We start from the raw sequence: 17,145 nt of genomic DNA, 5'->3' as shown, positions 1-17,145 counted from the left end.
TCTCGCGCCCAGTAACTATCCGTTATTACTGCATGTCTGACAGGTGTCCAACGGTAACATTTTTTTTTCCAGAGTATAAGTACGATAGAGAGAGGATTTCTTTAATCTTTTATTTCCTTCATACTTTTTCTCTCTACTTGCTTTTACTCTCTCTTTCTCTCTTCTTCTCACGTTGGTTTTTCATACAGACATTTTATCAAACACCTAACAGGCACTTTTAAATCTCAATTGTTCACATGGTACCTAAGGATTTAATCATTGATGGAGCTAAGTTTGTTCCAAACAACTATGCTGCAATTCTTGATCATGCTGAAGCTCCATCTGAATTGTATTTTGTGCAAGATCTTCTTGCACACAGTGAGATTGGGTATGCATTAACCCAGCCTTCAGTCTTTTCGAGCCAACAAGTTCTGACATTTTGGCGGATTGGGCACTTTGATGATGGTGGTAGACATGGCACTCCTAGTATTGTTTTCGAAGTGGGTGATTCTTCTTATGCAGTCACTCCTGGTACAATACGCAAGGCTCTACATCTCCCAGAAGGTTGTACCTTTTCAATTCCAGAAGAATCAACTCTTCAGGAGTTAATGGCAAATTTGGGGTATGAAAAGAGTTTGGCAAAACTTGGGCAGTTGAAACGGGCTCATATCAGAAGAGAATGGAGCTTCTTCTTCGACTGCATCACTAAAGCTTTTGGGAACAAATGTTCGAATTTTGATGTTATCCCAATTCTGATTCAGCACATCGGGTATGCTATTATAAATCAAACTCATTTTGATTTTGTAACTGGTATAATTGGTTTTATTGGGGATAGGATGACAGAGGATAGGAATGTTGTCTATTTTGCTAGATTCTGTCAACTTATTTATACTTTTTGTACTGATGAACCTCAATTAGTCAGTTCCTCAACCCCACCTTTTAAAGTTGCAAAACGCTACTTTAATGACCTGGTAAATGCTGACACTAAGAAATCAGTGGTTAGACCATTACAGATTCCTCAGTCTGTAAAACAGATCCTAGTAAATGCTGATCCTGATACTTATAGATCTGTTTACTCTGATGTCTAACCAACAACAAACATTCAAAAACCATCATCCTCAGCACCTACCACTCATTCTACTCAACCTACCCTCAGGAAATATCTCAAATCCTATCTCTTCACTTCATAGACTGTTCAACCCTCATCCTCAACACCTACTGTGAAGCCTTCATCCTCCAAGCCAAAGAGGACAAAGACTGTTCCTCAAACACCTCAAAATAGAAGGAGGATTGCCTTGAGAGATGAATCTGATACTGAGGACCAGGTTCCTTCTTCAGAATCTGTTGTAGGTGAAGCTGAGAAAGAGACTTCTCAGAAGGATTCTGGAATTGGGGGATCTAGGCTTCTCAAAAGGCTTAAAAGAATGACAGTTCCTGAAACTCCCAAGGAATCCAAATCAACAAAGAGATACAAGAAACAGAGGGCAAAAAGGCCAGTTTCAGATGATGAAGAGGAAGCAGCTAAGGAAGGGGATCAGGAATCTCTGATCTCACAAGATAAGGAATTTGCTACAGTCATTTCTTCTCCATCAACTCCATCTAAGGAAGCTGTTTCTGAAAAGGCTAACACACCATCTGTGTCTCCTGTTGATCCAGGCACAAGTGCTGATATTGATGTTCAAACCTTGGTTGTGCCTGAAGTAATTCTCTTAGAAGCTCCAAAAGTAACTAATCCTTCAACAACACCTGTTACTGATGCTGTTCAAACTCCAGAGTTATCTATAACACCTTCTCTGCATCATGATGTTGATGATCAGACTTTAGGTGAGCATCAGGATATGGCTGTTGATCAGAACTTAGAACCAGTTCAGCAATTAGAGGATGCTGAAGCCTCCATTGCTACACTGTTGTCTTATCAGAAGATACTGATTCTTTAAGTTCTGATGCTGCAAATGCTGGAGATACTGGTGATGCTGCTCCAACTGCAGATGCTGATGCAGCAGGTCCTTCAGGACATGCTCCTCAACAAACTATTCTTAAGTCTGAACTTATTAAGAAGTTTGTTACCCGAGAAGCACCAGTGCCTTGGAGTGAAACTCCTGCAGGACGGGAGTGGACTAAGGAATGGAACTCAGTTTCATGTGTTCCAAATGATATTCATCTTGCTGAGCACTTGACTAAAGCTGATGAAATGTTAAATTCTAATGATTTCAAAACCCAGCTTAGAGTCACTGCATTGAGTACTAAACATCTACAAGGTCTTCATTCAACTACTCGTGCAGAGCTACACAAGATTCAGGAAGAATTTATTAAGCAAGGAGAAGTTTGGAAAATTGATAAGAAAAAGTTCTTCCAACCTACCTTTGATAGGATTGCTTCTATTGAGAAGACTCAAGACCATCAACAAGCTCAGATTGGTGATATTCTGAAAAATCAAGCTTCTCAGCAATCACAACTTAATGACATCCAATCTTCAGTGGAATTGCTTGTCTCTCTTCTATTACCTGCTGATGCCAAAAAAGGGGAGAAAGTAATTAAGTCCAAATGCAAGACTGACAAGACACTGAAAGGTAAGGATGATGGAAAAGATGATCGAGGAAGCTCTGGAATGGGTAGAGGTCATAGTCAAGGTAGAGGATTTACATCAAGACAAGCTAGTCACAGGACAAGTTCTGATACTGGGAAAAGAATAAGTTCTGCTACTGGTAAAAGGATAAGTTCTGATGAACTTTTAGATCTTGATGAGGAAATGTTAAGACAGTTATTTCTTCAGGAAAATCCAGGAATGGACTTGGAGAGTTTAATGGAAGAAGAAGCCAGACTTAAATCAGAGAAAGTTGAATCTAAATCTGAAGCTTCTGGTAAAAAGCCACTTCCAAAACTCAAAGGCATTGTGATCAAAGAAAGGACACATACTGAAGCAACATTGGCTAAATCACAACCGCAGATAGATCCAAGATCCAAGGGTAAAGAAAAGGTTGGTGAACCTATCAAGGTTTATGTGCCTCCTGAGAATGAAGAAATTACTGGTGAAAAGGATGATCTTGCTCTGACTTCAAGAAAAGTTCTTAAAACAACCTCTGACATGGCTCAAGTTGTTCAGAGTCAAGAAGCTGTAAGTTCTGATATTTTGAAGAAGTAAGTAACCTCTGACGCAACTCAAGTTAACTTGATATCAGAAGTTAGACCAAAGACACTCCTACCAGGATTCACTAAAGCAAAACAGACTCAATCTTTAAAGACTGCTGCAAGTGGTTTTAAAGCAAGAGTAGTTACTGGAAAGGAAGCAAGAGATAAAACTGGATTGGGAAGTGCTGATGAAAGAAGAATACAGAACACTACCAATGATCCAACTTCCTTGAGTGAACCAGGTATTGGAGCAACTCCTGAGAGATTGAATCAACTGGAATCTGTACAAATGGTTTACCATACCTACTTGAAAGCATACATCTTGTTGTATTTCATGACAGATGGTAGGGTTTATCATATAAGACAAAATGCCATTCCGTTGAAGTATTTTAAAGAATTGGAGCATGTACTATTCTTACTTCAAGTGGATGACAGATTGACAGGGACTGCTGCAAACTATTTGAAGGATCAGATTCAGAGACAGAAAAGGCTTTATTCTGTTAAGTTTGATAGCACATACGTTCCAAAGTACAGAGATCACAAGGGTGATATAGTTGAAATGAAGCCCAATTCTGCTCAAATTGTAACTACCTTTCTAGGGTACAGGGCTGTGGAATTCAATCTTGAATCTGATAAAGCTTATTTGATCAGACTGGATCAGGATATAAGAAAAGCAAAGATCAATGATCTCAGAGCTGCAATCTTTCAAATTGGTGAAGATACTGCAGAGCTTAAAGATGCCAAAAGGAGAATGATTGATGAACTTAGATATGCTGAGAGATGTTTGTTGAAGAACTATCTCAGAACAACTCCTGACATCAGAGAGATCAGATAATGAAGCCAAGTCAAAGATCTACAACTGCTTAAATTCTGATATTTGAACAGACTGAAGTTGTTATCAGAAGTTAAATATTGGTAAAGCTTTAAGGACTGTAAGTTGTAGTTATCTAGTCTAATTTTCATGCATTTGTACTTAATGTTTTTGACATCATCAAATATCTGTTAAACTTGTATATTATGCTAATTTACAAGTTGGGGGAGATTGTTAGATATATTTGATAATGTCATGGCTAATATGATTTATGTTTAGATTTCAGATCTTACTTAACAGGACAAGTCAGTACTTAACCATTAATCAGTACTTATACTGGAAGTCAGGACTTAAGGATATCAGTACTTATATTATCAGGAGATAATCATCAGAAGTTAGATATCAGAACTTAAGTGCTGAAGGACGTTCAGATAAGGACAGTAGCTGATTAAAGGAAAGAAGATCGAGATAAACATAAGAAGAGATATGCATGAAGAAGGAGTTCCGTGAAGAATGGAATACTTGGAAGAAAAGATATCTGATTGATATATTTTAGGAAGCATAATTATATTCCATATCAATTAGCGATTATCTTGTAACTGTGTAGTATATAAACACAGACATAGGGTTTACACTATAAGTGTTATCATATTCAAGAAGATTATTCATTGTAACTCTAGCCGCTCTCGTGATATTTGTTCATCACTGAGAGGTAACAGTTCCATACTGTAACAGAGTTTATTGTTTCAATAAAGTTTGTTTTCTGTTACTTAAGATACTAAAGTTTGATTTGATTGTATTATACACTGTATTCACCCCCTCTACAGTGTGTGTGACCTAACACATGCCATTCCTGCTGCCATTCTAGACAGCTCATGGTGAGAGAGAAAGTATCATAGTTCAGGGCTAAGTTGTAATTAACCATGATTGTGATGAGTGAAAAAGAAATGAGTTTGAGAGTTTGAGTGTAAATGAGAGATGTAATGGTTGGAATGAAGTGCTGGTTTATATAGGCAATAGAATGTCAGGAGACGCAAAGGAAATTTAATACTGACAGGTAGAAATAATTCTACCTCGTCTCCCTAGACTGAGGAGAATAAAAACAGCCATTGGAAGTGTAAAACAGGGTTTAATGCGCACAAGAAACAAGTAAACATTACTTGGCATGGACGTGTACCACTAACCCTAATTGTAGTGACTGTTAATATCTCACCCGAACATATTCTGATGTAAAATGGGACTGTTTCAGATTTAAACCATAAATAAGTCAAGAAAAGAATCAGAATTTAATATCAGGACTTAGACTTATATCAGAACTTAATAGTCATCAGAACACGATTTCTTAACTCGAAAAGTGAATTCCTATCTCTGTAATTCTTCACACAAATTCAGATTTTGGTTCTTCAGAACTTAATCATCAGAACTTTCATCAGAACCTGTCCTCAGAATGTATGCAATCTGACACAAAAACTGTTCATCTAAAATAACATTGATCACCACAGTAATTTTCATCATTCATATGGAGTGAAAGTGTGTGCATTAAGCTAAATATCAGACAAAGAGTAAAGTCTGATTCACTTCAGTACATCTTAGAAATAAGGCATAACTAAGAACTTTACTTAAAATCTGTCATTATTTTGAAGCCTACTATTGAATAAGTTCATGCATGAGTCCACCTCAACTGTTTAGTGTTTATTTTATGCATCTTTTGAAATTCCATTGTACAGTGGCTTCTCAGTGTAAGTGAGTCACGACTGTTTATCAGAATTTATGCTATTATCAGAGTATTTCTCCAGTAATCATAGAGTGTGAAAAGTCACCAAGAAAAATAATAATTTGCTTTTCTGATGCATATTACTTAATACCAGCAATGCACTTGGGTCGTCCCTTCCACATTTTTACTCTGGATCTCAAAGGAGTACCTGATTTACTCATGGGCGGGGCAAGCTCTTCTATTCTGGTTTATTCCTTGTTCTTTTCCTTTTTCTTTTGATAAGTGAGGTTTATCAGCACTTAGTACATTCACCAGATTTACTAACATCAGAATTTAACAGATGAGAAGCATTATTCTAGTTTTTGACTTAGTAATAAGATAGACAAAGTAAACTTAACTAGGCTCAATATCAGAATTTGCATGTGTCAATAGATTTCCACATAAATAATTACTTCAACATGGGATCTTTAGTGTATTAAAGACTACTAGGTCAGCATCTAGCACATTTATCCTCATAGTATCGAATAGTCACTAAAACAGTCATATCACTATCAGAGTTTAGAAATACACATCAGACAACAATCAGTACTTAAGCAATTTTCAATTAAGCACAGAATACACAAAGATAGTAATATCTGTAAATACTGATCATAAAGTCTGATGCAGCAGAACAAAAGCTAAGCAGATTTAGAGAAAGAACCTGAAACCATTCCAAGTTTATTTACCAATCTTGTAAAAATAGCTTCACATAGTGGTTTTATGAAGATATCTGCTAGTTGTTGATCTGTTGGAACAAAATGCAATTCCACTGTACCTTCATCCACATGTTCCCTTATGAAGTGGTACCTAATGCTGATGTGCTTTGTCATTGAGTGTTGAACTGGAATACCTGTCATAGCAATAGCACTTTGATTATCATAGTAAATAGGGATTTTAAAATATGTTAACCCATAATCCAGTAACTGATTCTTCATCCAAAGAATCTATGCACAACAGATTCCTGCAGCAATGTACTCTGCTTCTGCAGTTGATGTGGAGATTGACTTTTGTTTCTTGCTAAACCAAGAAACCGATCTGCCTCCAAGAAATTGGCAGCTTCCACTTGTGCTTTTCCTGTCAATTTTGCAACCTGCAAAATCTGCATCTGAGTAACCTATTAGTTTAAAATTTGATTCTCTGGGATACCACAATCCCAGATCAGCTGTTCCCTTAAGATACTTAAAGATTCTTTTCACAGTTGTTAAGTGAGTTTCTCTTGGATCTGCTTGAAATCTTGCACAAAGACATGTAGCATACATGATATCAGGTCTACTAGCAGTTAGATAGAGTAAAGAGCCAATCATACCTCTGTAATCAGTAAAATCTACTGATTTACCAGTATCCTTATCCAGTTTTGTTGCAGTGGCCATGGGGGTGGATGCACTTGAACAATCTTGCATTCCAAATTTCTTCAGCAAGTTTCTGGTGTACTTGGTTTGACAAATAAAAGTGCCTTCTTCATTCTGCTTGACTTGAAGGCCCAGAAAATAGCTAAGTTCTCCCATCATACTCATTTGATATCTTAACTGCATCAATTTGGCAAACTTTTTGCAAAGTCTGTCATTTGTAGAACCAAAGATGATATCATCAACATATATCTGAACCAAAAGTAAGTCCTTTCCATGGTTGAGGTAGAACAATGTTTTGTCTATAGTTCCTCTGTTAAATCCACTTTCTAGAAGAAACTGAGCTAAAGTCTCATACCATGCTCTAGGAGCTTGCTTAAGGCTATAAAGTGCTTTATCAAGCATGTAGACATGATTTGGATATTTAGGATCTACAAAGCCTGGAGGTTGTTCAACATACACTTCCTCCTCTAATTCTCCATTGAGAAAAACACTTTTCACATCCATTTGAAAGACAGTAAACTTTTTGTGAGCAGCATAAGCCAAAAATATCCTTATGGTTTCCAATCTAGCAACTGGTGCAAATGTTTCATCATAATCAATTCCCCCTGTTGAAAATATCCTTTTGCAACCAAACTTGCTTTATTCCTTGTAATTATGCCATCACTATCAGTTTTGAATCTGAACACCCACTTTGTACCAACAACAGATCTGTTCTTTGGTCTTGGCACTAGGGTCCAGACTTTGTTTCTTTCAAATTCATTTAAATCTTCCTGCATTGCTTGCACCCAATCAGCATCTTGAAGAGCTTCTTCCACTTTCTTTGGTTCAGTCTGAGAAAGAAAAGAATTGTAAAGACATTCACTTGAAGTAGCTGTTCTAGTTCTGACACCTGCATCATGATTTCCAATTATCAAATCAGGTGTATGTGCTTTAGTCCACTTCCTTGCAGATGGAAGGTTTTCTCTAGAACTGGATGCTCCCTCATGATCCATGCCATCTTCATCAACATCTTCTGATGCTCCCCCTGAAACTATGCTCTCTGAGTTGGATACTTCAGTATTTAAGTTTTCAGAACTATCAAAACTTGGCTTATCAGAACTTGATGAATCAGAACTTGAAGAGCCAATTGTATGTTCTGATGCTTCTTGATATGTGGTTGTATCTTCAGTATGCCCCCCCTGCACAGGTGCATTCTCCTTTGACGTAGTCACCACAGTTTCAATGACATCAGAGTTTAATCCATCAGAGTTTGCAGTATCAGGACTTAGACTGTCAGGGTTTTCAGTATCAGAATTTAATTCTTCATTTTTGAATCTCAGCTGATCATGATCATTGAAATCTTCAAGTGTAACGCCCTCCAGACCCGGGGTATAAGTCTGGGGGTTACTAGCTAATCACCAAACCTGTACAATCTGATTAACAAATAATAAAGAAATGAAATTAAACCCCTTTAGCACTAACCAGGATCTTTTTAGGTTGAAGTATGAAAACAAGAACCACTAACTACTTTTATTACAACCCAACATTCAAAGTCTCACAAACTCTCTTTATTACAAACCATTGTCTAATTCATTTTAAACTAAGTTCAACTTTTATTCAAACACACTCACATACTATCTATCAACACTCCACCTGCTCGGGCAACTCAAAGCTTTCTTCCTGGATTGGGATCAACATCTTGGGTATGAGAGGATCCCGAGGCTTGACCCGCTTCTTTACCACTCGAGTCCTGATTGGTTTCATATTCCTTCTTAACTGAAAACAATAAGGTGAATAACAACAAAAGGGGTGAGCCAAAAGTTGCTCAACAAGTCCACAAACATATAAACAGTGTTAAAGAATTTTAAATGAATCCGCCATCCCAGGTATATCTGCCAAGGTATAACCTCGCGAGAATAGAAAGAAGGTCATTACTGGCGAATACAAATAAACTAAACTGGACACAAGTTCGCATCTATATCCTGTTGATCAGTCAGAATATAATGCAGATCCATATCTCAATATATAGATCCAGTCGGGTACCGAGGCACTACGGCCCACGTCGAGGCACCAGTCATCCCGGTCCTCAGGATTAAGACACACTCAATCCCAAAATATCATTATCCAGTCCATCGCTTAGCAACCGGGATAATCGGTATGCTTTGATATATTCCAAACACTAGAATATATCAATCTCCATGTGTTACCAACAAAATATGAATCAAGAATCCAAAGAAACGGAGAAATCAATAATTGAAATGAAATATGAAGAAAGGAATAGGGATTGTATATTAGTGATCAAGAACAACAATCAAGAGAATGTAAATATGATAAATATTTGAATCAATATCACTATTCTGAAAGTAGAATAGAGGAAAAACTTGCCTTCTGCGCGACTTACTGCAATTGAATCACTTATGTCTATCACCTTAGACTATTACCGACTCAACTGGCCTGGCTGGCTTAGCTTCTGTTGGCAAAACACACTGATTAAGTCACGTCGTACTTCATTTGCATCTTGAATCGACTTCAAACCGATCCTAACATCTACCCATGCCCTTATGACTGACTCATGTATTACATATAAGCAAGTAAGACTCCATTAACCACGTAATACACATAAGCACATAATCATTTTTATGGTTAAAATAATTTTTAAAACCAAAATCGACTCACTCATCGCTCAACTGATCGTTAACTGACTCGTTTCCCATTTTTCCGGAATTTTTTGGACTCGTCTCGGCACGTAACTTGACTGATAATCAAACAAGTCACAAAATCAATTAACTTCTAAAAGAAATTAAGCTTTGATATTATTTTTAATGAAAAGGATTCATTTTTCTGAGTTAACAGGCTTTCGTTTCACGCAAAACGGACTAACGATTGAATTATTATTAATTAAATACTGATAATTCCATTTATTAATCATTAAAAATAATTAATACTAATTTTTGAAACCCAAAAATAATTTTTAAATCATTATTTAAGAAAATCAGAATTAAAAATAATTTTTCTATAATTTTTTTGAAATTAAAATGAATTTATTATGATTTATTGAAAATTATTTGATTAATTATCAAAATCATTAATCACTTTTAAATAATTAATAAGTAATAAATAAATAATAAATAATTAAGAAAATAATTCAATCTGATTTTTAGAAAATAATTCAGAATTATTTATAATATAAATTAATTAATTAAATAATTAATTAATCAATTTACAAAATAAATAAAACTGGTTTTTAAAATTAATAAAAATAAAAAATAAAAATAATTTCCAGAAACAGTTGTCAGAAAACCATCCCTGACAAAATCAGATCAAACCCGGGTATTTTACACGGGTCAAACGGGTCAAATTGCGGGTCGTGAAGAACACGCCGGATTTTGCCCAGAATCCGGCCACCGGTGCATAATCCGGTGAGCCACTTTCAGGCCAAAAACGGAACCGTTTGGTTCATTTTTCACAGGGTTTCAATTCCAAATCGTTCTGGCAATCTAATTCTGGCAATAACATCATAGAATAACCCTCGGGTCATCTTCTCCGATCAAAATCGACATGAACTCCGGCCAAAAACCCAAATCATTCATTTGTACATAAAATCAAATGTTATATAGTGCAAAATGAAGCTAAGAACATATACAATCAAAGCCCTAACATTACAAGAACCAAATATTCACAGAAATCATCGAGTTGTGTTTTGAAAATTCGACCTAAACCCTAGAAATCGTGAATCACTATCCAAGCATCGTTTGTTCAATTAAACACCATGAATCGACTGTAAATCATCTAACAAAGCTATATCAATCATCAAAACATCAAAATAACCCCAGAATCAAAAAGCCCTAATTCGAACATAAACCCTAGAAATCAAAAATCAAAAACGATGCAATAAAACGTGAAATTGATGCAAGAAACAGAAAGAACGGATCAAAACCTTCGATTTGAGTACTTGAATCACACAATTTGATGCTGTAATCAGTGAGAAATCACGACTTGATGCTTCGACCCGAACCTGTTCTTCCCGACCCGATTTCAGAGAATTTTTGATAATTTTGCAGATTTTAATGATTAATTATAATTAATTAAATAAAAATTAGGCTATTTATAGTAGTAAAAATAATACTCCTAATTAAAATTAAGGGGCTAATTATACATTAAATAAAAATATTGGGCCCTAATTTTTATAATTTTTGAGTATTAAAATTTAATTTATAAATATTTTATATATGCAATATATATGCCAATAATTCCCAAAAATTGTGAATAATGCAAAAATGCAAAGAAATAATATAAATGAAAGTCCTATAATTTTATAAAGATAAAAATGTGATTTTTGTGGGGTTTTTGACACCCAATGGGGCCCGGAAAAATCATTTTTCGCAAAACGAGAAAATTTATAAATTATCTAGATGTTCAGAACAAGGCGATTGTAAAAGCCATTTGATGAAAAATAAGGCCCATTATTTTATTTGAAATACTGGCTTTAAAATCATCGTTTGGGTCGTAAAACGTTTGAAATAAAACCTATAAATGCATAATAAAATATCTGAAAAATACCTTAAAAATACAGAAATGACATGGGATACACGTATCACGTAACAGTTAGGGTTTATCAGATAATCACACATAAATGACACATTAATTCACATATTTTATTATAATCATGATATAATATAAATGTAAAGTTCCCAGTCGTTACATCCTTCCCCCCTTAAAAGGATTATGTCCTCAGAATCTTCTATGAAAACAAATGAGGGTATTTCTCTAATATTTCACTTTCGAGTTCCCAGGTTGATTCTTCAACCATAGGATTTCTCCACAACACTCGCACTAAATATACAGATTTATTTCTCAACACTTTCTCTCGCCGATCTAAAATTCTTACCGGCTGTTCTATAAAAGACAAATCAGGTTGGATTTCTATCGGCTCATACTCGATTACATGCCTAGAATCAGGATTATATCGCTTAAGCATGGACACGTGAAACACATTGTGAATATGCTGCATATGAGGCGGTAAAGCTAATTCGTATGCAACTTTTCCCAATTTCTTCAAAATTTCAAACGGTCCAACGTATCGTGGTTTCAATTTACCCTTATTGCTAAATCTGGTTAATCCTTTCCATGGCGATATTTTGAGTAGTACATTTTCTCCTTCCTGATAGTCCATATCTTTCCTGGCTTGATCTGCATATTTGCGTTGCCTGTTTTGCGCTGCATCGAGTCATTTTCGAATGAGTTCAATCTTTTCTTTCATCTGTTGAATTAGTTTTGGACCCAAAATTTTGCGTTCTCCAACTTCATCCCAATATACTGGTGATCTGCATTTTCTCCCGTACAATGCTTCATATGGTGGCATTCCAATGCTGGCGTGATAACTGTTATTATAAAAAAAATTCCACTAAGGGTAGATGTTCATCCCAACTGCCTTCAAAATCGATCGCACAAACTCGTAGCATGTCTTCAATCGTTTGGATAGTTCTTTCACTTTGCCCGTCGGTTTGCGGATGATAAGCGGTACTCATGTTCAATTTAGTTCCAAGACATTCTTGAAATTGTCTCCAAAATCTTGAGTTGAAACGAGGATCTCGATCAGACACGATGGATACTGGAACTCCATGTCGCATCACAATTTCTTTGAGATATATGTGCACTAGCTTGTCGAGTGAAAATCTTTCATTGATTGATAGAAAATGTGCCGACTTCGTGAGTCTGTCAATGATTACCCATATCGCATCATGATTTGCCTTTGTCCTTGGTAGTCCTACCACAAAATCCATCGCTAGATGTTCCCATTTCCATTCTGGAATGTCTAATGGTTGCAATAATCCACTCGGATGTTGATGTTCCGCTTTAACTCGCTGGCATGTGTAGCACTTACTTATCTATTCAGCTATTTCCTTCTTCATGTTCGGCCACCAGAAGTTTTCTTTCAGATAACGATACATTTTTGTACTTCCTGGATGAATGGAATACTTCGAATTGTGCGCATCTCGCATTATTTCTTCTTTTAATTCTACTACGTTATGGATCCAGATTCTCGACGCAAAGCATAAAATTCCTTCATTATCTTTCTGAGTTGTGATTTCTTCTCCCGTCAGGTCGTCATCTTGACTCATCACTTCATTTTGACAGCGGAGAATCTTTCCTAACAATTCCGGTTGGAAAGTCATAGTGTAGATAGCTTCTGCAGATTCATTGGGAATACGAATCTCAATTTCCAATTTGTCGGATTCCTTGATTAAGTCTTCACACGAAGTTAACCGATTCAATCTTTCTTTCCTGCTCAGCGCATCTGCTACAACATTTGCTTTCCCTGGATGATAACTAATCGTGACGTCGTAATCCTTTATCAATTCCAGCCATCGACGTTGTCGCATGTTCAGCTCCTTTTGCGTAAAGATATACTTTAGACTTTTATGATCTGTGTAAATTTCACATTTTTCACCGTAGAGATAATGTCTCCAAAGCTTCAACGCAAATATGATCGCTGCCAATTCCAGATCATGAGTGGGATATTTTTGTTCATGAGGTTTAAGTTGTCTCGAAGCATATGCGATGACGTTACCGTGCTGCATCAGTACACATCCTAACCGCGATACGAAGCGTCGCTGAAAATGACAAAATTTCCTAGCTCGTCTGGCAATACAAGTACTGGTGCGGTTACTAACCGATTTTTCAGCTCTTGAAAACTTTCTTCACACTTATCACTCTATTCAAACTTTTCACTTTTTCGAGTTAACTTGGTCAGCGACATTGCTATTTTCGCAAAATCTTTGACAAACCTTCGATAATATCCTGCCAATCCCAAGAAACTTCGAACTTCTGTCGGCGTCCTTGGTCTTTCCCAATTTAACACAGCTTCAATCTTCACTGGATCGACTTGGATGCCTTCTATACTGATAATATGCCCTAGAAATTGTACTTCTCTTAACCAGAATTCACATTTCGAAAATTTTGCGTATAGTTGCTCTTTCCTCAGAATTTCCAAAGCTATTCTCAAGTGTTCTGCATGCTCTTCTTCTGACTTGGAGTAAATCAAGATGTCATCAATGAATACAATTATGAATTTATCCAAATATTTCTTGAATACTTTATTCATCAAATCCATGAATGCTGCTGGCGCGTTTGTCAGACCGAATGCCATTACCAAAAACTCGTAATGCCTATATCTTGTACGAAACGCAGTCTTTGGAATATCTTCAGCTTTAATCTTCAATTGATGATAGCCTGATCGTAAATCTATCTTTGAAAACCATGCTGCTCCTTTTAGCTGATCGAACAAATCGTCGATTCTCGGTAAGGGATACTTGTTCTTGATAGTGAGTTTATTCAATTCCCTATAGTCAATGCATAATCGCATGCTGCCGTCCTTCTTCTTCACAAATAACACCGGTGCACCCCATGGGGATACACTAGGTCGTATGATGCCTCGGTCTAGAAGATCTTTCAGTTGCGTTGACAATTCCTTCATTTCGACTGGAGCCATCCGATATGGAGCTTTCGAAACTGGTTCTGTACCTAGTGCTAGATCAATTGTGAACTCAATTTCTCGATCTGGTGGTAACCCTGGAAGCTCATCTGGAAAGACGTCTGGAAACTCGCACACAATTGGAATGTCTTCTATTCTAGGACTTCCTCTTTCAGTATCTAACACGTAAGCTATGTACACCTCACATCCTTGTCGAAGCAATCGTTTAGTCTGCATCACAGTAAGAAATTTCTTCTGCTGTTTTTTGCCTTTGAATATTACCGTTGCATTTTCCGCAGTTCGCAATTTGACTCTCTTATTCGCGCAATCTATCTGAGCGTTATGACATGCTAACCAATCCATTCCCAAGATAATATCGAATTCTCCTAGCTTAAAAGGAATTAAATCAATCGAAAAATGATGTCCGGCTATTTCTATATCACACGCAGGACATACTCGATCTACCGGAACTTGGTCATCATTCGCTAATTTTATAATTAACGTTTCGCCCAACCATTCAATTTCACAATGTAACTTATCAAGAAATTCTTCAGAAACAAATAAACGAGTAGCTCCAGAATCAATTAATACTTTTGAAATTACGGAATTCACCAAAAGCGTACCTGCAATAACACTCGGACTCTGCACCGCTTCTTTCATGGTCATGTTAAAAGTTCTTGCTTTGGGTTGATTAGGCGGCGGCGGAGGTAATGCTAACACTCTCGGAACACTGGCTGTCATAGCTGATCCTTTGCAATTTCTGGCGATATGCCCTTTCTTTCCACACTGGAAACAAGTCATCTCTGCTGTTCTACCTGTTGGACATTCGTTAGAATAATGCCCTTTCTGCTTACACCGATAACACGTTACATCCCTTTTGATACATACACCAGTATGCTTTCGATTACATGTCTTGCAGTACGGCACTGGAACTCTGACCATTCCCTGCTGACTGGAGGTTTGGAAATGATTACCTGCCTTCTGTGAACCTTGTCCTATCCTTTTAAAATTCAAATTTGTCCGGGCTTGGAATCCCGGCTTTCTGCTGGAGCGATCTTGGAAACTTCCTTGTCCCTTGTCTTGCTGAGATCTTTCACTTTCCCCTTCTATAATCAAAGCTTTCTGAACTACGGCGGTATACGTCGTTAATTCAAAAACTGCAACTTGGCCACGAATCCATGGTCGTAACCCTTCTTGAAACCTTTGAACTAGTTTTTCTTCAGTGTCAACCTGTTCTGGAACAAACCTAGCCAACTCAGTAAATTTGGCTTCATATTCTGCCACGGACATATTTCCCTGCTTCAGTTCTAGAAACTTAATCTGCATTTGATTTTTCACATAGCGAGGAAAATGCTTTTCTAAAAATAACTCTTTAAACCTATCCCATACAATAACTTCTTCACCCTCTAAGGCCTTTTTAGATTCCCACCAATAATTCGCCTCTCCTTTCAACAAGTAACTAGCAAAATCAGTCTTCTGGTCCTCACCTACCTTCACTAGTGCGAACGCTTTCTCTACTTCTTTTAACCAGGTGGTAGCTTTAATAGGATCAGTAGTCCCTTCAAACTCTGGAGGTTTAACTGACTGAAACTGCTTAAAAGTAACAACAGGTAATACTTGTGGTAATTGAAGCTCAGGACGAGGTGGCTGTTGTAACATTTGTTGTTGTATCTGCTGTTGCTGATGCTGCATCTGCTGCTGGATCATTACCATCTGTTGTTGCATCAGATGGAACATTTGGTTCGTGGTCTCATTAGTCTGATCTTCAGAATTGCTGTTAGAGGTCTCAGCCCTAGTCTTTCTTTTTGGTGCCATCTTCTTCTGATAATAAAACAGGTGATATTTATTTAACAGTTTAATAAACAATCGAAAATATGTATGGAAAACAATTTATCCTGTATTCATAACATGGTTTATTTAAAGAAAACAGTTGCTGAGTGTACAGACTGGAAATGTAAACAGTTAAATAAAATAATTGTTCTTTTTTTTTCAACAAGAATTATAATATGAAAAACTGTAAAGTGAAAGTAAATGCTGTAAAACTGTAAAGACTGAAATTTAAATAAAAGAATTTGAAAAAGTTCATCTTATATATATGTGACACCAGCTTCAAGTGTAAATGCTTGATACAAAAAGTCTCGGGCTACTGGTCATCACTACGGCTACAAGTCACACTATCGCTACAAGTTAAACTACTACTACAAGTTAAACTACTGATACACACATACACACTACTCACTAGGTTATACTATGATGCCTCTATATACACATGTACTCTGGAGTCACCGTCTCAAACCCTCTCAGAACCCAGGCGGAATACGCCTAAGCTCCTCTCTAAGTGCCTGGACCAAAGTATGTGCCAAGCGAAAAACCCTGTAGAACTCTGCAAAAGAAGGAGGTCCATCATGAGTCAAATCATCCAGCTCCCAAGTAGCACTCATCAACACTGACTGTAATCGCTGTCTCATATAATAATCCGGCTGTAGGGCCACTAACAGTCCTCTGTCCCTCTGATCAAACAGATGCATAATCTCCTGACACTGTGCCCGCCAATACTCCACATCATCCCTCATAACTCTATACTCATGGTATGGTACCATATGCGGCTGAGCAACCTGACCTACTGACTCATGAGAAGGAACCCTCGGAATACCTGCACCCTGCTGGGGTA

This window comes from Apium graveolens, chromosome 7 (assembly GCF_009905375.1).
Source record: "Apium graveolens cultivar Ventura chromosome 7, ASM990537v1, whole genome shotgun sequence".
Lineage (NCBI taxonomy): Eukaryota > Viridiplantae > Streptophyta > Magnoliopsida > Apiales > Apiaceae > Apium > Apium graveolens.
Note: the sequence above shows the minus strand (reverse complement) of the source record.